The 24375-nt window shown below is 33.4% G+C and overlaps 1 pseudogene; it reads right to left on the bottom strand.

The window, feature by feature from the left end:
* Nucleotides 1–2610: 2610 nt before the first annotated feature.
* The window catches only part of LOC116866376, a 45233-nt pseudogene continuing 23468 nt past the window's right edge, over nucleotides 2611–24375 (bottom strand).

The following is a 24375-nucleotide window of genomic DNA, read 5'->3' as shown; positions in this document are numbered from 1 at the left end:
TACCAGAGAATCATCAATGACTGTCAGGAATCCATTTTGAAGGTTAATGCTACAGTTGGTGTGATACCTGCTCCCACACCATTTTGTTTATTGAGTGGTGAAGGGTCTTCCATATCAAAAGGGTCTTTTAGAATCAAATTCCCACCCACTGTTCTGCATTCCATTATACCATGAACATAACTTCCACGACCCCCCATGTTTAACTGATGGAGAAGGAGCTTCTAACAGCATTGCCTCACTTGTTCCTAATTTCAGGTTTGCCTGGTCAAGGCAGGATGATTGTTCTTCCCACTAAGTGCTAAAAATGAAGTTAGTTAAGACATAGTTAACTTAACCCAAAGTCACATGAAATAGTATACTGCTGATCCCTTATCTCTGTTACCTAAATTATATTTAGAAGAAAATCCAATATCAGTATCACTTCATTGATAGAACTAACTTCTAAAAACTCCTTATATTTAAATACCATGACTGTTTCTTTAAACCAAATTAAACCAGAACACAGCAGTACTTTTTAGACAAATGACAAGAGTGATGTTTTTCTGTAGAATGTTAAGCCATTTTTAGTATGCACTGAATAATCAAGTGCCACACTATGGTTACTCTGATTGAAAAACAGTAACCACCGCCCCCCCACTTAAGATCTATATAAATGAGACTTGCTGGACTTGTGATAGTTATCTGAATCACCTTCCTCTACTTTCAGAAATACATTTTGCCAGGAGAAATTTCTGCAGTTTGGCCACTGGTTATCTGAATACACACACGACAGAAGCTAGTTTTCAACTGCGCTTTTTTCCCCTCTTCCAGTTCTCCCTTGAGAATTGTATCTTGAAGTTGTTTAGTTGAAAGCTTAAATGGTAAAGGGACTGGAAATGGTATTTAGGATTCTGTAAGGGAATAAGGAATTGAGGGTAGGCCCCTGAGAACAGTCTTTGGTGACACACGAACACAATTATGATCTCAAACTGACTGCTGAGAATCCAAGGAGTAGGCTGTAAAAAGAGTTGGTGCCCTTTTGCTGAGAGAGCCTTGGTTCCTCTTCTACATTTCACACACTGCTCAAATAGAACAAAGAAAGACAAATGTGCACACTGAATGTGTAACCAGTTCAGAGGAAGAAAGGTTAATTAATAGCAGAGATGGTAAGGTTACACTGAAATCCAAGAATAAGACCTTCTTAAGGACACCACTGAAGAGCATGAAAGGATCAAAAAGAGCACCAGGTACACATAGAGGAGAAAAAGTTAGATTTTGTTATGTTGTAGAGTCTAAATTTTTGAAGAGCTACTAAGATGTGATCACAAAAATATACATATATATCTTGAACCCCAGAATTCATATCTTCCCTGTAGGACTGCATTAGGGAATTAGAAATGAAAATTTTCTCTTAAAATGTAATTTTATCAGCTGCTCCATGTTCAGATGGGTTTTGAATATTTATAGCAAATATCAAAATTATTCTCTTCTGAATTGCCAATTCAAAGTGTGCTCGTTTATTCTCACATTATTTCCTTATCTGTCTGAAGCATTTAAACTATAATGATTTCAACATGTTTATTTTAATATTTTGATCCATAGCTATTTGTCTATTAATTGCAGTTTCCTTATATTGAGAAGTTGTGGTGTTTTATGATGAATGTCCACTGACATTCTTCTTTGGGAGTTCTTCCATTACTTTAAAATTCAGAAAATTCCCCCATTCTAAATATTTTATTTTATAGTATCTTTATGATATAAGCACATGCTAGATATATTATAAACATATATTAGAGAAATATGTACCTTTATAACAATTGTTATTAATATAGTTAGAACCTTACTATAAAATCATTAGAAAATCATCTTTTTCTTTTTAAAGATTTTACTTATGTATTTGACAGAGAGAGCGAGAGAGAACAAGCAGGCAGAACAGCAGAGGAAGAGGGAGAAGCAGGCTCCCCTACTGAGTACGGAGCCCAATGTGGGGCTCAATCCCCTACTGAGCAGAGAGCCCAATGCAGGGACCCCAGGATCCTGACCTGAGCCGAAGGCAGTCGCCTAACTGAATGAGCCACCCACGTGCCCCAGAAAATCATCTTACATATGTTTCTTTCTTAATTTGAAAATAGATTCTATTTATAATATTTTATTCACATGCTCAAATTTTCTTATGAAGCAAGTACAAAGGGATGGAGGAAAATGACAGAGGAAATGATATTGCTTATTTTAGTGAGGATGTCTGAAAAGTACCTATTGAGTAACATACTAATAATATACTGGAATTCTTAAAGGCAGTTATTTCTTCAAAGTCATTATAAGGAACTGTATCTTTAAAAATTATGCATGTGATAAAAATAACAGGAAAAATGATGGCAACTGCACTGCTATGAAACAACCTGAGCACAGAAAATTGTTAAAATGATATTTTTCTATGTAACATACATAATAATAGATTATCAGAATATAGAATACCAAAGGAAATCTGTAAGTTTATTTAGCATTGTTACTCATTATGTAATTGAAAGCTAGAGTATGTGCAGGTATATGGAGTGTGTACAGTGAAATCCCCTAAAATGTGGAAATGGTTTTAGAATAGGGAACTTTATTGCAATTTCTTTTGTTGTTGTTGCTGCGGCTGCTGTTGTTTTCCAAGATTTATTGAAGAAATTATATAATAGTAGAAGGATTCAAGGGGTTCCACATGGCATTTTGAAACTCAACCCAACTGTAGGCTGAGTGACCTATAGGTTGGACAAAACCCAAGAATTTCAACATTTCCTTAGTGTCAGGATCTACTTCAATGATCTCCTGATCTAGGGCTGAGACCTCTGGAACATAATTATCTCTCCTTTCTCTCTCCTCCTCCTACAGCTTGATTGAGATACATCTCATGGGGCATTTCCGCATCCACTTTAGATGTGTGACATAGCCGGCTATCTTGTTGCAGTTTCTTGCTGGGAATACCAGCAAACTCCTCACACACACACTTGGTGTGTAAGTTGTTGCCCAGGCATATGTAGTACTTCTCAATGATGACCTGGACCGCTTTCTTCACAGTTTTGATGCAAACACAGCCCACATTGGCAGGTCCCTGGTAAAAAAGAATTCCAATTTCCTCATAAAAGTAAAGTACTAAGCAGGAGTTGGAATAGATTGTAAATTATTGAAATGTTTTAAAAGTCATGAAAGAGTTGGCACAAGCATGTTTCACACTTTATAATGATACTAGAGGGGCACCTAGGTGGCTCAGTCGTTAAGTGTATGCCCTCAGCTCAGGTCATAATCCCAGGGTCCTGGGATCAAGCCCCTTATCTGGCTCCCTGCTCCACAGGAGGCCTGCTTCTCCTTCTCCTACTCCTCCTGCTTGTGTTCCCTCTCTCAATGTCTCTCTCTCTGTCAAATAAATAAATAAAAAATCTTTATAAAGATATTAGGGTAGGATGTGGTATATGTGGACAAGAATGGAGTCAGTGCTGATGTAACTGTTCTTGACGTTCTGTTTATTTTGACTATCTACAGGAGCATGAGAGTACTGACTATTAAATTGATATAAAATTATGTGCTACATGATTCTCTTCTTAATAATCATTGCAGATACACTTTAAAAGAGTAACGTGTGACAGCAAAAATATTATTTGAGAGAGAGCAAATGAGATAAATAATATTCTTTTCAGAAAGTTGGCTTAGTTTGGATTATGTATGACCTTCTTGGAATATATTATGTCATGATGGACAAACCCAATAGAAAGTGAATGACTTAATTTTTATTCATATCATACACAATGCAAAAAAAGGCTTTGTCTATACTTTCCCTAATTTATCCATTAGCACTTAGATCTTTTTAAGATTTATTTATTTATTTTAGAGAGCAAGAGAGAGCATGCACACACACACTTGTATAAGTGGGATTACAGGCACAGGGAGAGAATCTTCAAGCAAACTCCCCACTGAGCATAGAACCTGATAGAGAACTCGATCACACAAACCCTGAGATCATGACCTGAGCCTAAATCAAGAATCAGACACTTAAATGACTGAGCCAGCAGGCACCCCATGAATGCTTAGTTTTGAAACTGTCATTGAATTAACAGAAAACATAATATTCCCTTCACTAGCCTTCACATGGATTATTCTGTTCATGAAAACACACAGATCCACCCACATGTGCGCACATGCGACAACAGTGTCTAAACAAAGGACAAAAGGAGATACTGATACATAAGGGAAATGCAATTGATATTTTATATCAGAGAGGATTTACTCCATAACTCTTGCTAACTAGTCCTGGAGACAAATATAGTATATAGTGAAATACACAACATTGGTCTACAGGAAAACATTTTCCCAAATGAAATACTGACATAAATATTCAAATATGATAAATATTTAGTTATTCATCTTCAATATCTTTTAGTGAACTTTCAAAGTTCATGACTAGAAATTTTATTAACTTATATTTAATATAAATGAATATTAGTGGATAATTTCTAGAAAACAAAAATTTCTTAATATCACTATTAACTAGCTTCATTTCAGATAGTTATGTCTATAATTTTAAACATAAAACACACTGACTTTTTTGGCCATCTTAAACTCATTGGTAATTACTTAAATGTGAAGTGAAGCAAAAAAATTATAGATGTAACTTTACTAAAGAAATATAAACTCCCTACTAGATCAATAAGAACTTCATAGATTATTTTCTGTACACATCTTAGCATAATTATAAAATGTTACATGTATTCATATTAATATAAATTTTCAGAAAGTCTTCAAGAAAGCAGAATAATTTAACAGCTACATTGTGATTTTATCTTTATTTCCAATAATCCTTTGCTAAATTTATGATGTTGAAGGAAAACAAAACTGTAATCTCAAAGTATTGAAGTCTGATTATCAGCTTCAGATTATGTGCTAACTGAAAAACAGAATCCCCCTTTCCATGACTTGTGCTGTCTACCTGACTTGTAGAATACACAGGGTTTTCACAGACAACTCAAAGAGAAAACATACTGCCTTATATTTAAGATTGAAAATTTCATGTACTTTTCATGTATTTGCACCTTGTGAATTTTCAGATTTAAGATCTTAGTCACTCACATTGACTATCACGTGATCAATTTTATGAAGACTCAAATGTTAGAGTGAGGTTTTCTTTTCATAATTTTATAACATCTCTAAAAAGACTGGTATTGTAAAATCTTTAATCATCTACATGTTATGAAATCTTTTACTTTCCCTTAACCTCTTTGTATCAGAAAATTATGTGGCTCATTGTTTCTTTCTAAGCAATCAGTACAAGTTTTTAGCTTTAACTGCCATTTTCCCATTTTTAATTTGTTCTTACAAACAAAACAGAAGTTTCCACATGTCTGCAACTGCCATGAAAATGTGTATACTTCCTCTAAAATGTTTCTTCACGTAATGCTTCACAAAATAAAACTGACTTTTCCTATAGAATCCCACTGTCTTGTGGTATCCACAAGCTACATTAACTAACTAAATTTAATTTTAAGCTAATTAAAATTATATGAAAGTTAAAATTTAGTTCTTCAGTGCACTGGACACATTTTAAGTGCTCAAAAGCAATACACGGCTGGTAACTACCATATTGGAAAGCACAGATACATTTTCATAGATTTGTTAAAACAACAAAAAAAGGGAAAGATGTTAGTGTGTGTGTGTTTCTTTTGGTTTCTTCTGAGGGAATTAGAATTCTGTGTATCTCCTGAAATTCTGAGACCATGCCAGAAGGAATAAGTGATGTCTAGAAAGTTTGGAATTATCATAATGAACGAAAGCCATCCATAGGGAGATTAGAGAAACAAGAGTCCCTGGAGAACCACAGAATTTTAAGTGACAAAGTGCACAGATGCTACAGTCCCTGTCAGTCAAGCGAATTAAGTATGCTCAAAAGATTGGAATGGGTATAGGGAACCATAGGGGATTTTACTTTTTAATATATATTACTTTTATATTCTGCCCAAAAACTTCTCTCCATTGCCCATTAACACATAAGAAAACTCTCTCCACGCCTTTACCCAGGAAATAAAGAAACCCAGAATCCAAGGACACAAAAAGAGAGCTCCCTGCTACAAAAGGAGGGTGGAACAGAATAACATTTTTCCATTTTGCTGTGCTATCACGGAAAAAAATGAAACAAAACTAGACAGTTAATTTCTCAGTAGGTTACTCTGCCACTTTAAATTCTTAATAATTACTCTGCCGTGTTATGTAATAATTTTTATTTAACCCTTCATTGCACACATATGAGGTGTATGCTTGGTTCAGGACAGGGAAAATGGAAGACAAATATAACACACATCCCCAAGTGTATTACAGAATAAGTGAAGTGAAATATTCATGAAAGATTACAGGCAGTCAGGTTTTACTAAGAACTAATATACCGACCATCAAAGCTTAGTGTTTATTCATAATCACACAAAATATATCTCCAATTTTATATTTATATTAGCATACCACTTTATGGCTATATGTTCACAGAATATAATCTTTATACACATTAAAGGATTTTTATTTCCCTTTTGTAATGTTTGTAGTGTTTCTTCTTCACAGCTCACCCCCCTTTCATTCATGTATTACAGGAAAGTTCTAGTTATATCAGTGGACTAGCTGAAATATATTACAATATGTAAAACTGGTCTTTTTTTCAATTTTGAAAATGATAAACAACATGTCCACTAACATTATAAAACAATTATGAAGCTGCCCAAGTTCTACCCTGAACCTACCCTGGACTCCACCTACTTGTTCAGAGGATATCCAAACTAATGTTTCAACATTAATTCCCACCAATCCAGCCATATAGGCAGAAAATGGAGAACTTAAAGGAAGAAAATGAGCCTGTTGGTGCTGAGGGATAGCTCACTAAAGTAACTGAAGGGAGCTCATTCTCAGAAACACTAGGGATTTTTACCAAAGAGAGAGCTGACATAGATAATTTCGGGTTAGATGTATCAAAACTGCAAAAACTCTTAGATCCACCCCAGAACTGCCATGGGAGGGGAATAGTCTTAAGAAATTGACATTTGTCCTGGGTTTAGGACTATGTATCTACTTGAAGCTTCCTGTCGGTTTTCTTTCTGAGGAATTTTGAAGACTGGTGGTTTACTGAAGGAACCACAAACAGTGTGGTAAGGAGAGAGGAAAATGAAGTAGGTCCGGGTGTACAAGTTTTTACTGCTTTAACCTAGTTGTGCTGCCAAGTCAGGATATGGACTGTGCGCTGTGTGTATCTTAAGAGGGTGGCTTCAAAATAGGCCACAATATGCCCCATGAGAAAGCCAACATTCTGATGCCAGTTGAAATAGAATGCTGATGATGGACAGGTATTAACATTTTCCCTGTACCTACTCCAAAGGGATCTCCTCAGAGGTCCTCCATGAAATCATTTTTATAACACAGTGCAAATTCTGAGACACAGTAAAACAACAAGAATCTACAAAATTCCAAACACTTTCAGAAATCTAACTAAGGAAATCGTTTTCTATATATACTTGGTATTACAGGATTTTGTCCCTTAGTCCCTGCAATTCTTGGTCACACCACTTCAAAGAATGAAGATGTAGACCAGACCAATAGTGGTGTATAGCAAAGTTTATTGAGCAAGAGTACAAAGCTCCCAGAGAGGGAGGGGGATCTGAGTGGGTTGCCATTGTTTCTAAGTTTAGGGGGTTTTATGAGTTCTTTTGAAGAACTATCTTAAGCAATTAGGGCTTTGGTCACATTATCTACCTACCTATTAGGTTAATGTCTATATACTGACGAATCCATTTTTTTGTTGACATCTGGGGGCTTATGTCTTAACTGCTCCTTGCTTGTGATATTGACTCGTGCTTTTGTGGTTAACTGTTTTATTTTAGGACATTTTGAAGAAGTCATTTCTGCAAAGGCTGCAAAGCAGAAAGTCAGTGTGGTCCTGTCTAAGCTGCAAAACAGGAGGTCAGTATTATTTTAGCTGTCCTGACTCCATATTTTCTTTTTGGGGACCCTATTCCTGACTGCCTAACTGTTCAACTAACGCCTACCAGGATAGAAGAGCTTAAACAATTTTTTTCCACATAAAAATTAGTTTCGTATTAAAGTAACATAGACATCATTATTATAAACACAAGTAAGCATTAAATCAGTGATTTTAATAAACTATTATTTCCCGAATGTACAACTAGCTTTTTTCCCCATTTTCTTACTGATTTTAAAGCTTACTTATACACAGTAGAGAATTTACAAAAATTATCCCAATAATCAGGCAAAAATGTTTGTCATTAAAAATGGGGTGCCAGTGTGGCTCAGTCAGTTAAGTGTCCAACTCTTGATCTCAGCTCAGGTCTTGATCTTGGGGTCATGAGTTCAAACCCCATGTTAGGCTCCACACCAGATCCATGTGGAACCTACTTTAAAAAAAAATGCTTAAAAATTTGGAAATGATCATGGAAGTTTTTTGGTTTAATTTCTTATATAGATTATTGCCTCTATTGTCCAATTCATACTTTAAAGTTTAAACCCAGTTCTAGTTTTCTTTTTAATATGATTAAATTTTACATTTTCACCTGATTAGCAATTCTGATAATGTGTAAATGAAGTTTCTTAACATTTATAATACTATTTCTGTAGTTTAACATAGTGAATTTTTTCATTATTATCAAATTAAACACCTATTTTATAAAATAAATAATGTATTTTTGTTGTTGTTAGTGCATATTTAAACATCTTGAAAAATGTGAATTTTTTTTTCTCTAAATTCTTCAATACCTAATTTAGTCTTCTATATTCATATGTAATCCATAAACTCCTTGAATCAAACACAATTTATAGCTATTTAAGAGTTTTACCAAGAAATGGTATGCATACAATATAAAAAGAAGGAAACAATAGACCCAGATAACATTAGCTTCTTGAAAGCTGAAGTTTTTAAGGAAGCAGAATTGTCAATCCAACTTAAAATACCTTTATAGGTCTCTGTAGATTCTATATAGCAATGGAGATTTGGTCTGTGACATTTCAGAATATTTCCAGGTTCAGCAGTCACGCACTGTGACAAGGCTTCCTGGTGTAACTAATAATACAACGGCTGTGCTGGGTCTCTGGTATCTGTAGGGAATCATTCCTACATTTAGATTTACTCTAAGGCCTGTTGTGTTCTGAAGTATTATTTAGGAGTAACTCAATGTATATCTACTATTATTTGAAATTTTATTTTTAGAGTTCATTGAGCTAAACTACAGGAGGTGAATGGGATGTGATTTCCTAACAGAAAATCTTAGATTTGTCACTATTGCAGAATAAATTGTTTAAATTAAATGTTATTCTTGAAGAGCAATAAATAGACCAAAGTTATGTGTCATGCCAAAAGAGTTTGGAAATGATTTTCCTAGATAAGGTTTTTTGCTGTATTTATGAAAAATATATAAATATGGTGATTCAGTGTGTATTCCTCAGGAGAAAAAAATATCTTTCTGATACATGGCATAAGAAAATATTTGCCGACAAAATTAAAATAAATTAGACTTATGTGGAATGTTTGTCAAAGGAACTTAATAACCTCATCTTTTGATGTATCTCCCAAACAGGATGAGTATTACTCAATTTGTTTTGGAGGTATTACTTTAAGAATGCTCTAAATTAGGAAAAAATATACTCTAAACTAGACTAAAAGTGGAAATCTATATATTTGAGTTATTTTCTATAGAAATTGGCTAAATCAAAATCATTTTTTAATTTTGTTCCTAAGCTTTTATTCTATCATACTTGCATAGTTTTAGAACCTCTTTTATTCTTTCAGTTAATCATGTCTTTTATGTTCTTCCTTCTTGTTTTATTCCACTCTATTGATTAGGGATTTCTATTTTTGTAAGTCAGTCTTTCTGTGTAGTTGGTATGTTAGCATACAATCCTAATTCTACAAATGAAGGTACTAAATCCTAGAACTGACTTAGCCCCAAAACCTACTATAACACTGTGCATTACCTGGAATTCCTTGAAACACTTTTATTTCATTAATTATCCATAAACATTTAACAAAAAAAATGGAAAATTATTATTTACTTTAAATAAATAGCTCATAACAATCTGCTCGATGTTTATCAGGTGTTTCTGAAGACACTGTTGAACTTGAAAAGACAGGTTATTCTTAAATTAAACATTTCACTTAAGAACAATTGCATATGAATTATTAGCGTTATATAAACAAACCACAACATATTTGGGAAGACCACTACAGGGGCATTTGTTTTATAACATAAAAACCAAAAATGAAATGGGCCTATACCTCAGGAGGCAAGAAAGAAAAAAAGATTAAAATGTTTTTTATTGTATGAATAAAGATAATTTTTTACTTTAAATGCAAGGAAAAAACAGTATTGTGTACAAAACAAGTAAAGAAGGGGACTAAAATTGTGGGAATGTTTTCACCATTATCAAAGCATTCTCATTTTTATGATGTTTGCTACTATGATCGTTTCGGCAGCACATATACTAAAATATTATGTTTGCTACTGATTCCGATTAGAATTATTATGTAGAACTCATTCAGTAATAATGCAAGTATAAATTCAGTTTTCAAATTATAGGATTTCTAAATCTTTCCAAAACAACAATATTAAAAAATAAGGACAGTCATGTGGTTTTTAAAGAAACATGACTAATTTAAAAATTTCTCTATATATTTATGATAGAATAGTAAATGTTCTATACATGTTTAAGTAGATTTTTAAAATTTGACAATGCATATCACCTATCTTTAGGTAAACTAATAAATATTTTTTATTGGTTGGATATTACACATAGAAACATGGACAACATTGACTCTGTATCTAAAAGTTCACAACCTCAATTGGAAAGTTGATATGTAAGAAATACTGAGTGTATTCCTCCAAAATTCATATGTTGAATCCCTGGCCCCCCTTTCCCTCAAAAGGACTGATTTGGGAATGGGAACTCTAAAAAAGTAATTATGGTTACATGAGGTCCTAGAAGTTGAGCCCTTTATTAGGTTAATGGCCTAATAAGAAGAGGCATCAGAAAACTTCTCTCTCTCTCTTTCTCTCTCTCTCTCTCTCCAAATGCATGCACTAAGGAAAGGCCATTGAGGGCAAAGTGAGAAGGTGGCTGTCAACAACCAAGAAAGAGTCATCACCAGAAACCTAATTGGCCAGAACCTTGATTGTGGACTTCTAGCCTCCAGCACTGTAAAGAACATAAATTTCTATCAAGCCAGCCTGCCTATGTTTTTGTTATTGTTGCTGCTGCTGCGGTTGTTGTTAATGGCAGCCCAAGCAGATGAACACAAGAGCCAAAGAAAGGAATCAATTCAACTCAATTAAATTAATCAAATATCTATTACAGGTCGATTATTCACCAGCTATTTTTCTAGGTTATTAGGTTTTAGGTTTATCACTTAACTATTGGGGAGGGAGAGGAGTAGTCACTCCCACAGTGATGACTTTCTAATGATGTAAGACAAAGTACAGGTAAAGTCAGTTATGTATGCTATTGGGAAAACTAAAGCAAAGAAGGAAGATAAGGAGTGCTGCGTGCAAGTTAAAAAATAGAGGAACCATGAGGAACTTCTTTATTTAAAAATTTGTATTCGAGTGAAGGGCTAAAGTTGATGAGGGAGCTAGCCTTCGGATATGTGAACAAGGAACATCATGGGCAGAAAGAAGAGCAAGTGCAAGGATCCTGAAGTAAAAGTCTAACTGACAAGCTCAACATTCAGAAAGGAAGCCACTGGCTTTGGTGAACATGAAAGAAGTAAGGAAAAAATTTGTGGAAATTTTTAGGACACTCCAAATACACTGGGTTTGTTTGTGTGTGTGTGCTAAATGATATGGGGAGGCATTGCAAATTTTTTGAGAAAAGAATGAACATGATCTAAGTATGTTTTATGAAGGATCATTCAGGCTTCTGTATTAAAAACATACTCTAGAGGAACAGATAATGTAATCAGGGAGGGTTTTTTTTTTTTAATTATTATTATTATTATAATCTAAACTTGGAACAGAAAAAGAGGACTAGACAGGTAAGAAAATGTCTAATTCTATATATTATGTATTTTAATATTTAGCCAATGAATGGATTTGATGTGGTATATGAGAGAGAATATGAGAGAGAATATGAGAAAAAGAGAGAAGACACCTGGGTTTGAGACTATGCAAACAGGACAGAGCTGCCATCAACTGAGACATGTGGAAGACTGATACAAGAGCAGGGTGGGATGGGGGAACTGCAAAGGAGATCAAGTTTGAGATGTGTCTTAGATATCTAAATGGAGACATTAAGTAGCTACTGTAGAGACAAATACTGCATTCATAGTAGATACAAATATAAGAGACTTCAGCATATGGGCTGCATGAGATTATCATGGCAGTGAGTATACAGCAGAAAGGCCACAGGACTTGGGTCTCGCCATCTTTAAGAGACTGAGGATATGAGGAATCAGCAAATGGGACTGAGAAGGACTAGCAGGTGACTGAAAAGGAAAAACAACAGTGGGGAGTGGGCATGGAAGTCAAACACTAAAATATACTCCTGGGAAGGCAGTGATCAATTGATTCAGCCCAACAGTGTTACGATTTGATGAGAATTAAGAAATAAAATTGGATTTATTGTCATGGTGGTTAGTCATTGATTTTCAGTGTTTTGGAGTGAATTCAAGGAAAAATCAGAGAATAAGGATAAGAGAGCAGAAGCATTTACAGTACAACATGAAAATATTATATAACATGTAATAATTCTAAGCTCTTTACATATATAAGTTTGTTAAATCCTCATAGAAATTCCTTAGGCAGGGACTTATCTCTCTCTGTCTCCTTAGGAAAGAATAGTAACTTTAAATTCTCAAAGTAAGGAGTGCAAGGATTAGACACAAATTAGGTTTATCTGATGACAGATTTCAAGCATATAACCTGACTTTTATCACATTCTGGGAGAAGAGAAAAGAAAGATTATTGAGAAAATGCCATCTGAGTTCAGTTTCAATGAACAAAAGTGGAAGAAGAATATGCCAAGTATAGATAGTGATGAGACAGGAAAGAGAAATGAAAACAGTTTTTTATAGGCATCATTTTTGCTGCAATCTTTATTTTTTTTTGTTTTGCCCAATTTTCTTTAGTTCTATTTAAATGTTCTATAGATTTCTATGTGCTTACAATAATTTACAGTCTGTGTTACCATTCTAAGACATGTAAAAAAAGGGGGAAAAAAAGGTCAGAGAGGAAGTATTTGATTACATTAGGAAATAGAAGGCTCATGGAAAATAAGCTAAAAATAAGGCTATTTTTTAAAAACAATTATGATTTAAAAACAAAATTTCTCCTATTTTAAGTATTTATTGAATTACTTGTTTTGTGTATTTAGGAATTTAATATTAACATTGGTGCAAGCATGAACCTGAAATAAGTAAAAGATTTATAAAATTATATGTATTCTAAGAGTCTCACATTCATATACAGAATACATCATACTGCAAATATGTGGAACAACTTTGTATCTAGTAATTTACTCATCAAATCTTATTTTGAAGCATAATACTTTTTAAAGCTAATCTGGGGGCGCCTGGGTGACTCAGTGGGTTAAAGCCTCTGCCTTCGGCTCAGGTCATGATCCCAGGGTCCTGGGATCGAGCCCCGCATCGGGCTTTCTGCTCAGCGGGGAGCCTGCTTCCTCCTCTCTCTCTGCCTGCTTCTCTGCCTACTTGTGATCTCCATCTGTCAAATAAATAAATAAAATCTTTAAAAAAATAAAAATAAAATAAAATAAAGTTAATCTGTTTGCTAAAATAACATTCTGTTCACCAAAATAAAACTCCTTTGGCAAATTTTCACATTTTCTAAATACAGAAGCATTTTAAGAATTCTCTTTAATTATAGTTCTTTATAGTCAATAAGCATTGACACGTAGTCTATGATTTATAATATTTTTAAATGATATCTTTAATACTGAAAAAAATTGAAAAGTTTTGTTTCCTTCTTGCTTTGTTAATTTCCCTATTTCTGTATCTTTTCTTATAAGATATTGCATAAACATTAGATCTAATGCTTAAGAAATCCTACCTCAGAATGAACAATTTATTTTGAATGTCAGACAGTTACAACTCAACTCCTAAAGAGAAGTCTTTAAGCAAGATTTCATTTATTTCTATTAGGATAATTAAAAATTATTGGGTTGGACCTATAAATAATGATTGTCCATTTAATGGACAGTGAAATGACATATAAATTGAAAGGCACGCTCAGTTTGGTCTAAACTAGCTGTCCTGCTGAGTCACCCAGTGCCTACTTGCTACGCCTGCTATTCTCACAGGGAGGACCCTATATCTTGTCCAGCTTCTTGTACCTAGTCTTGCTGGTTTTTGAAGCACCTAATCATTTATCTCCTATCCTTCCCTATTCAAAACCTAATTACCCAAAACACCCAGTTCTACAGTCACCTCCTATCTCAGGTATCTGTGATCTTTTGTTATGGAAAAAATTTCCAGTTTACTATACTAAATTGAACTTTATTTGTACATCATTTCACAGGGGACACACTACTTTGTACATTTTATTTTTGTTATTTATGTGCATGCCTTACTGCTCTTAACTTCATGTTTTATTGGTGCCATTTTTCCTGTCGGTTCTATTACACCATGGCTTCCAAATCTGGATTTATTTCAAACTGTCTCCTGGTTACTTAAATTACATCTTGATTAAATTTTCACTGAGGGGTCATGGATGGGATTTTTTTCAAAGCCCTCGAATATCTGAGAATATCCTTTTTGTTGAGATCAATATGACAGAAGAACCAAAGAAAAGCTAATGAAACCTAGCTCTTAACATATTTTTTAGAGGGTCACTTGGGTGACCCTCTAAACTAAACTCAGTGAGTTAAAGCCTCTGCCTTCAGCTCAGGTCATGATCTCAGGGTCCTGGGATCGAGGCCCACATCAGGCTCTCTGCTCAGCAGCGAGCCACTTCCCTCTCTCTCTCTATCTCTCTACCTACTTGTGATCTCTGTCTGTCAAATAAATAAATAAAATACTTTAAAAAAATATTTTTTAGAGAAAAATTCATAATTCTTGTATCCTAAATAGTGATCAATACAGCGACCATGTCTTTTACTTTGTACATTCAACTTTTAAAAATGATTATTCCATGAATGAAAGGCATGATTCATAGTTCTCATTCTAGGATACATTTCTGAGCTCCTAACTTATACGTACAAATGCCCACTTAACAGCTTTCCATGTAATATCAGAAATTCACCAACACTATTACTTCATGATCTTACTGTCCTGGGTAGTGGCACCACCTATATTCAGTCTCTCTAGATGTAAACATGGAAGTCAGTTTTGACATTTCCCTACCTTCATCATAGATCAAAAATATACTTTAAATATAAGAATTCTGTCATGACCATGGTCAAAAATTACATTTATCCTTTGTTGTTTTTACTGTAATAATCTTTTAACCAGCCTCTTTAATTATCCTAATTCTTTTTCTATGAAGATTTAAATATTCTTAAATACTCTTTTAAAAATAGCTTTAGGTGATGTAACTCACCTGCATAACCTCTTACTAAGATTTTCATTGCATTTTTTTTAATTTCTTTTTTAAATTTATGTGACAGAGAGAGTGACAGAGAGCAGGAACACAAGCAGGAGGAGTGGGAGAGGGAAAGCAGGCATCCTGCCAAGCAGAGAGCCCAACAGGAGCCAAAGCTGGGTGATGCAGAGCTGATGGGGAACTGATGCGGGGTTGATGCAGGGCCAAAGCGGGGCTTGATCCCAGGACCGTGGGATCATGATCTGAGCCTAAGGCAGATGCTTAACCATCTGAGCCACCCAGGTGCCCCTTTTCATTGTATTTTAAAGTCATGTTTTAGGTTACCCTAATGTGATACCCGAATATTACTTTACTACCTTAGTGTTTAAGAAATATCCCATTATTTATAAAAATAAATTAGAAATAAATCTGACCATTACCACTACCACTAAAAGCACTCTATTTTTTCTTCTCTCAGTAAGCTCAGGCTTTTGTAAAGCTAATGCTAGGAGGAGTGGGGTTATGAAGGCAAAGTTTGCTTTAGGCGCTAAAATTTAAACATTAAGTTAGAACATAAAAAAATTTGCAACTAAGAAGATTATAGGCCTAAACATCTTTGCAGAAATTACAAAAGTGGGGAAATGCTAATATTAAAAGTAATCCTAATCCTTTCGGTTATATTATAGCAATTAAAATTTATGCACACATACAAACTTTAACATATCAAAAAATATGTATATAAATAGTATGTGAAACTCTGCGTGGACTAGTAACATCTTTTTTTTTTTTTTAAGATTTTATTTATTTGACAGAGAGAGAGTAGGCAGAGAGGCAGGCAGAGAAGAGAGGAGGAAGCAGGCTCCCCGCTGAGCAGAGAGCCCGATGCAGGGCTCGATCCCAGGACCCTGAGATCATGACCTGAGCCGAAGGCAGAGGCTTAACCCACTGAGCCACCCAGGCGCCCCAACATCTTTTTATTACCTATTATTCTCCTCTTGCTTTCTATACTGCAAGCACATTGACCTTCTTTCATTTTTTAGAGTATGCCAAAGTATGTGATACAAATGGGACTTAGGTTCCTCTGTCACCATGAATGAAAGAGATCTCAGCAAAAGCCAGTGTTTTCAAATATATATTTGAAAATGTATATCTAAATGACAAATATCCTTCTTAAAGGAAAAAGATTCATTCCACTAACTTAAGTATAAACTACTCCACAATTATTTTTATTAAACATGGGAAATAGATCAAATATAAGAAAATCTTTCTCTACATTTATACTTTATTCATTGGAAAAAGCTGAATAACTTAACATTTTAGTCCACAGATAATAGGAAATTTCATAAAAGAGCTATTTTCTAATGTTGATAAAACATGTTAATCTATAAATTAGTGCATGGCTTACATAAAAGAAAACAGAACTTTTTGAAAATAAAGTTGTTATAAAATGAGGCCTTAACCTAAAATCAGATATATCAATTTTTGATTGTTAATCTTTTAAAAAAAATCAGATTTAGTAATTAGTATCCACCTATTCAGACATAAACATGTTTAAAACTTCTATAGAGTACTGAAGAATGAGTTTACTCTACTGTGGCACCATTGGTAAATGAATAATATCCTTAACATATAATATTCATTATCATCTTTGAAGAAAGAATTGAAGGAAGAAAGGCAGTAAGTCATATCAAAAGCTCTAGTAGGGATGTTGGATGGGGGAAAAAAGTGTTATAGTTTGGACATGTAAAATTTGTGATGCTTTCTCTGCTCAAAGTTTTTATGACTATACACCAGAGTGAGTAAAAGTTGGTTTGTATTTATTATAAACTTTAATTTTCATAATAATCCCATTAATTTAATATTATTACTGTTCCAATTTTTAGAGGAGGAAACTACGGTACATATAGACGTATTTCTTCAAGGTCATTCACCTAGCATATAGCAAAATCACGGTGAAGACTTGGGTCTGTAGTCCTCAAAACCCAAGTGTTATTCTGTGTAGAATATTCTCTTAACTGCATTTTGTTCAAAAAATCAAATCTAAAAGACAATGATGCATTTTTAGGCATGTGTAAAAACTGAAGAAACTCTTTAGGACTTACTAGAAAGCTTATTTAATGTACACAGAATTAGTTTTGTACTCCTGAAATTTTTTAAACTGCTTAACAGTTGAAACTTTCAAAGTAGAAGATTAAGAGCAGAACACTTTTACAAACACCATTTTACAAATGAGCTACCTTTTCCTAGCATAGTTGTTTCAACTAATTGTTGTCATAAAATCGTAGCTTATACAAGGTTATATATGACTTATTCTTCTTATGCAATAGTCCAATGGTAAATGCATGTAACCAGAGAGTCTAATAAAATATGACTTTATAAGCATTGGAATAAATTTTTGCAAAATGCACCATATGTTTATATTCCCAAAGGCAGAGCTCATGGATAGAAGTAGTGAAGCCAAAAGGGATGGATAGCGGGGATAACTGCAGACTGATTTCTCAAATAACATTTAGTAATTCTAAAAAATAATTGATACAAAACTGCATTAAACAAAAAGGATTTGACTATTTCAACTAATTTTGTTGAAGAAAAATCTCAGGCTTTGGCTCTTCAAATGAAGTTAAACAGACCAATACTGAATAACTGTCAGTCTCGTTTATTGCAATTTGTCTACAGTGCAGATTTTTGTGGAAAGAGCTAAAAGATACTTGCCTGATGTTAACACAATTTCTGGTGCACTGTGTTCAGCTCTGGTTTATGCTTTTACTTTAATTGGTTGGCACAGGTGCTGCCAAAATTTGTTCTATTTTACACACAAAATGCAGTTATTAGACTTCTAATCCGTTGAAATAGGAACACTGAAAGGAGAGGGAAGTTATTTTTATTTAAGGACATATTCCTCCAATATGAAAAATCTGTTTCAAAATAAGAACAAGGGTTTCTGAGAAAATAAGAAAGTAGCATGATATTTAATCTCCTCAAACATCCTTATAAAAACAGACAAAACAATTAAATAGTAAACCAAAATTGATGGACCTTATTTACAACAAAATTATAAGATATTTTCCCAAACCCAAAATACAGTGAGGAAACATGATAGCTATATGCCCTGTGTTGTCTGTCTTTAGAACAGTGGGAACATAGATAATAATCATAGGTCTTGAGATTTGAGGACAGTATAGTTGCCATGGGCCAATTTGAAAACAGCTAAAGTAGCAGGGGTTTTGTCTAATCCACAACTGGTCAGTGAAACTGGACAACTGCAGCCCAACCCCTCTTTAATTCTTGAAACTGATTAAGCATGGCTCCCATCCAGAACAGAGTTCCACACGGAGAGAGAGAGAGAGAGAGGAAACAAACAAACAAACAAAAAACCCAAAAAACAAAAAACAAAAACAAAAAAGCACTGAGAACCGAATTACTGAATTAAAACTTACTATGACAAAAGCAACACAAATGAAGAAAAGAAAAAGTCTAGATAAAAGTGGGTGAGGAGAACTAAGCCAGATGAATCTATTTTTAAATACTAATTGAAAAAAAAATCAGATGTGAGAGCTCTGTGAAGTTGAAAGACCTATTCTGAAACAAGCTTTCAAAAATTCAGAAAACTTGTAAAATTTCAGAGTTTCATATAAGAAGTCTGAGATATATAGCTATCTATATAGAACTAAGATTAATGAAAAGAATTATATACAGCATTTATATTGCATATAATTGCATATATAGCATTTATATTGCATATAATATATATTATATATATAATATACATAGCAATTCTATATAGCATATACACACACACACACACATACATATATATATAGGACAAAGTAGATAGAGTTAAGTTAGAACTAATTGAGGACAAAAAATAATACATTTGAAATCGTTTAAGTGTGTTTGGTAATCATTTCAGGTTTTGAGGTATTTGCATTGTTATGTGGACACAAATGCGGGTGTGATGTGGAATAAGGCAAATGAATAATTACTGAACACTAATCTTGACACCCCTCTCTGTACCTGAAAACAGAATTCTGAAGGTAAAAGAAGTATAAAGTAGAAAATGTTGAATAGTACTGCAGGCCTGAAGTTAAATTGGAAATCAGGATGAACTCATTAAGCGTTTGATTCATCTATTGACCAATTAATTGTTCTATCCAATGTTTACTTTCTTCTAAGTTGCAGCCACAAAATTATATAGAAAAAAATCAGGTAAAAATGAATACTGCTGTAATCCAGGTTGTAGACTGAAAAGATCTTTTCCTGCTGAAGAACATGAGGGCTTCTTGGAGAAATGACTGATTCCAGGTCTGAGGCTGGAAATGCACAAAGTGAACCTGGAGTAACATGTCACTGCAAATACTATCAGGATCACATCAGAAGGAGACAGGATTCAATATGAGGAGGGGCTATACTTAAAGATTTGAGCTTTAAGATTGACTGATTTTATATTAGAAGTTTGAAATCCATCAAATACGCTTAAATACATGAGTTTCTAATGATACTTTGACAAAAATCTAATTAGTTACTTTCAGGAGATGAGAGGGAACAAATTGATTACCTGGAAATCTATAAAAAAGAAAAATTGAATATTTATCTTTTTTTCTACATAAAGTACTGATGTTATTAATACTTTCAGTGATAAGTAAGAGTATTACTGTTTTATTAATACAACAAATAAAGACTATTAATAGTCAACAGAGGAGGAAAAGTAAAACTAACATAAGTACCCCTGGCAACAACTTAAAGAGAAATGCTGAGATTCAATTATCAATGAATTAATGGATATAGGCAATAAGCATAACAGAAGAGGCAAACTAGAAATAACCAAAATCATGTGTGATCTTGCCAAAAAAAAAAAAAAGAAAAAAAAAAATCTAACCTAAGTCTACTTTCTTCCAAGTTAGAGAAAATACACAGGGCAGTAGAACATATGAATTGCAAAATGACCGTATTCAACAAAATCCAAAAACGGGAAATTTGCCATTTAAAAGGCTTGTGTTTTTCAACTTGATATGCTGCAAGGGAAAGAGGTCGAGTATGCACTTGTAAATTAAGAGGTTTCATTGACATGCCAAATTTTAAGAAATAGGGTAATATTAAACTGTGTTGTCTAGAGATGCTTTTTTTTTTTTTTTAGAGACAGACTATGTGCTCAAAGGTTAGGAGAGTGGGGGGAGGGGCAGAGGGAGAGAATCATAAGCAAGCTCTACACCCACAGTGGAACCCGACATGGGCTGTCTCAGGACACAGATCATGACATGAGCAAAAATCAAGAGTCGAACACTTAATCAACTGAGCCACCCAGGTGCTCCAAAATACATATTTAGATAATGAAAAAGTAAAAATACACAGGGAAATAATTGCCTAAAAAGTAGAATAGTGTTTACTTTTCGAGGATCATGATTGAGATCTGGCAATGAGAAGGGCTTCTGGGGTTTCAGTCTACAAAACATTTATACTTTATAAAACATATAGTATATATAAAATATCTGGATATCTATATTTTTATTTTATAAGACAAAATGGCCTTTTATATTTTGTTGTGTCACATGATATTTATTTAAGCATTATAGCAAATAATTTTTACATATAATAAATAGGTAGCTAAAAGATAATTAAAATGTATGCTGCAATCTATTAAATGGCTATAACAATTATTTTACTATAATTAAATTCATTGTTTTTAGATAGACTATTTCTTTTTTAAATATTATAAACTGTGCTATAATGACCTTAGCTAAAACTTGTAAAATATTTCTCTTTCTCTTTCTTTCTTTTTTACTTTATGTCCAATTTTAGGGCTAAATGATGTGGGGGCGGGGAAGGACTTGATATGTATTAGTACGTTGTTCCTCTAGAAATTTTGTGCTGATTTATACTTATGTTCTCTCCTATTTTCTGTAATTTGTCAACTGCTTATAAACTTAAATTTCTCATAAATCTTTTAAGTTTTTCATAATTCTTTTTTTGTTGACATATGTAATATAGTCTTACTGCTAAAAAAAATGAAAACAAAGAAAAACTTTAAATTTTAAAACCAGATATTTGGGTTCTGTTACTGAGACATTTCCCTAAACTCTTATCATCATAGAACATTAGGACTCATGCCCATTGCATTTTTTGGTCATCTCATTTCCTAAATGATATCTTCCTGTTGTTTGATTATTAGGGTAAAGCTTGATTTTTTTTTAATTTTATTGTAGAAAGAACACTTAACACAAATCTATCTTCTTAAGGGTATTAAGTATTGCTGTTGACTATAGATACAAGGTTGTACACAGATCTCTAAAGTTTATTCATCTTGTGTGACTGAAACATTATACTGGTTGATTAGTAGTAACCCCATTTCCCATTTCCCCAGACCTGGCAAACACCACTCCACTCCTCGATTCTATGAATTAGACTGATTTAGATACTTCATGTAAGTGGTCATGCAATATTTGTCTTATTTCACTAAGCATAATGTCTTCAAGTTTCCACCTGTGTACCATAGTGCAGAATTTCCATTTCTTTAAAGGCTCAACAAACTTCCATTATATGTATATATTACATTTTCTTTACCTATTCATCTGACAATGGTCATGGAGACTGTTTCCACATTAAAGCTTGATATTTATAGACATATTCTATTTTGTTTAATTTGTTTTCATATTTTGCCCATTTTTACACTAAGTATTTCACCTTTATTGTACTGTTTCAAGAATCCCTTATATTTTTGGTGTATCCTTTATCTGCTTTGTAGAACTTCCAAATGATTGGCCTTTAACTTAAAAAAAAAGAAAATTTTTCCTATACAGTCAGTCCATGCCCATGTAAGCTGTCTTAAATTGTTTCTGTTATTCTGCTTTTCTCTTATATTTGCTAATTTTTAATTTTTATATTTAAAATTAAAGCCTTTATGAATTTATTTTTAGGTATAGTATGAGATGGCAAAAAAATCATCCAAACAAAACTAAAATTCTTTCCAATTTTGTATCATTTACAAAATAAACTTTGAGCAGATATAGAAATATTTAGACATTAACAGGGAAATTAAAAATCACGTAATCATAGATATAAACATATCAATTGTAAGATAAGTCAAGATTTCAGCAAAGAAGTTTTTGAGGATATATAGTGCTATTACACTATGACAGTATAGTAACTTGGTCTCTTGTCAGTTACCTGATGGTATGGTAATTTGAGTAACTTATTTTCCATTAATTATAGAACAATTTTGTAATTTTGCAAATATGTCCTTAATATGTGTGCAAACAACTTGACCACATTAAGTCTATCAGTTCTCCCAGTAATCTGGCTAATACAGCTTTCACTGATTAATCTATTATCTAACTAGCTGGTTAAACTGACACGTCTTGTTTTAGTAAAGACATAAATTATGAATATGCTGGTAAGCACAAGATTTATTATAGAAACCATAATGCTTAAATTAATCAACAAAATTCTATAGAAGTGATATGTAATATATGGATTAAACATTATATGTAGTTTCCCCTTAAATATATCAAATGTTTATAAAAATAGCTATGAAAGTTAAATTTTATTTTTAAAGTTGAACAACAGATTGACATTGCATTAATTGTGCTCTCTTATGGGGGTCTTAAGTATGACAATGTTCTCTAGCATTCCATACATGTTCTTTAATTCTGTTTTTTGCCCCCTCACAGTTCACACAGAAAGAATCAGATTAAGCCTAAGGATCACAGACCTGAAACTAGTGTTCCTTCATTCAGCATCCTTAATGAATTCCATCTTTGTCACAATTGCATTATGTTTATGACACATCTTTTTATATCTAGTATCAGCACTTTCACTTTTCCATTTTCCAGTAGTTTATATAAAATAAGGGAAGATTCAATAAAATATCCATCTAATTGCACAAATCACAAACAGTTATACATAGAAAGATGATGACACCGCAATAATGGCAATTTCAGCTCTCTGACAGCATGATTAAAGTACAAAAGTCCAAACTTGCACACAAAACATGATGTAGGAGTGACAAGACAGAATATGTAAACACATGAATTGTAAAAAGTCAAACATATAAAAGGGAAGATTTAGAAATAAAAGTTCTAAGCATGATGGTGTATTAATTCTAAAGGTATATCAGAAAATTAAAATGTCTTTGAACACTATAAAATTATCTATGAATTATTAAACTGTACTCGAGGAGAAAAACAAAATCCATGCATCCTTTCTATCTTAATTTACCTCACTATTCTTCCCAAGCTCAATAAATTATATCATCATTCTTTCAGTTGCTCAGGCCAAAAACTTTGAAGTTATTTTTAACTCCTCACATCCCACATCCAATATCACAGTAAAACTTACTGATTTTACATTAAAAATGTAGCAGAATCTGGCCATGTATTGCCACTGCGTCTGTTATCCTCCTTTCCCAACAAATGTTTTTTTCTGCATCCACTGCATCTACTGGCCACCAACCCAATGGTTCCCTGCCCTTGTTCATACTTCCATACCACAAAGGTCCAGTGCTAACATAACAGGTAGATATCTCCTTCTAAAATAAAAATCACATCTTTGCCTAAAACTGACCAGTGGATTTCTACTTCCTTCAGAGTAAAATCCAAGTTATTTACAGTGGCCCTTAATGCTGTATACAGCCCTGGATCTCTCACTCACTCCCTTGCTAACTAGTCTAGAAACACTTAGCCTCACTGCTAATCCTTGAACATGCTAGCTAGGCATCCACACAGAAACAGTTTATTCAGCCTGGAAGTCTGTTTCCTCAGAAACATGAATATCTTGCTTTCTCCCTATTCTTAGGTTTTTACTATAAATATTTACATTTTGGTTATGCCTCCCAAATCAGCCTCTTTGAAATAGCAAC

The sequence above is a fragment of the Lontra canadensis genome, unplaced genomic scaffold (assembly GCF_010015895.1).
Source record: "Lontra canadensis isolate GAN:19392208 unplaced genomic scaffold, GSC_riverotter_1.0 scaffold9, whole genome shotgun sequence".
Lineage (NCBI taxonomy): Eukaryota > Metazoa > Chordata > Mammalia > Carnivora > Mustelidae > Lontra > Lontra canadensis.
The sequence above is the reverse complement of the archived record's forward strand: the minus strand, read 5'-3'. Positions and strand labels throughout refer to the sequence as shown.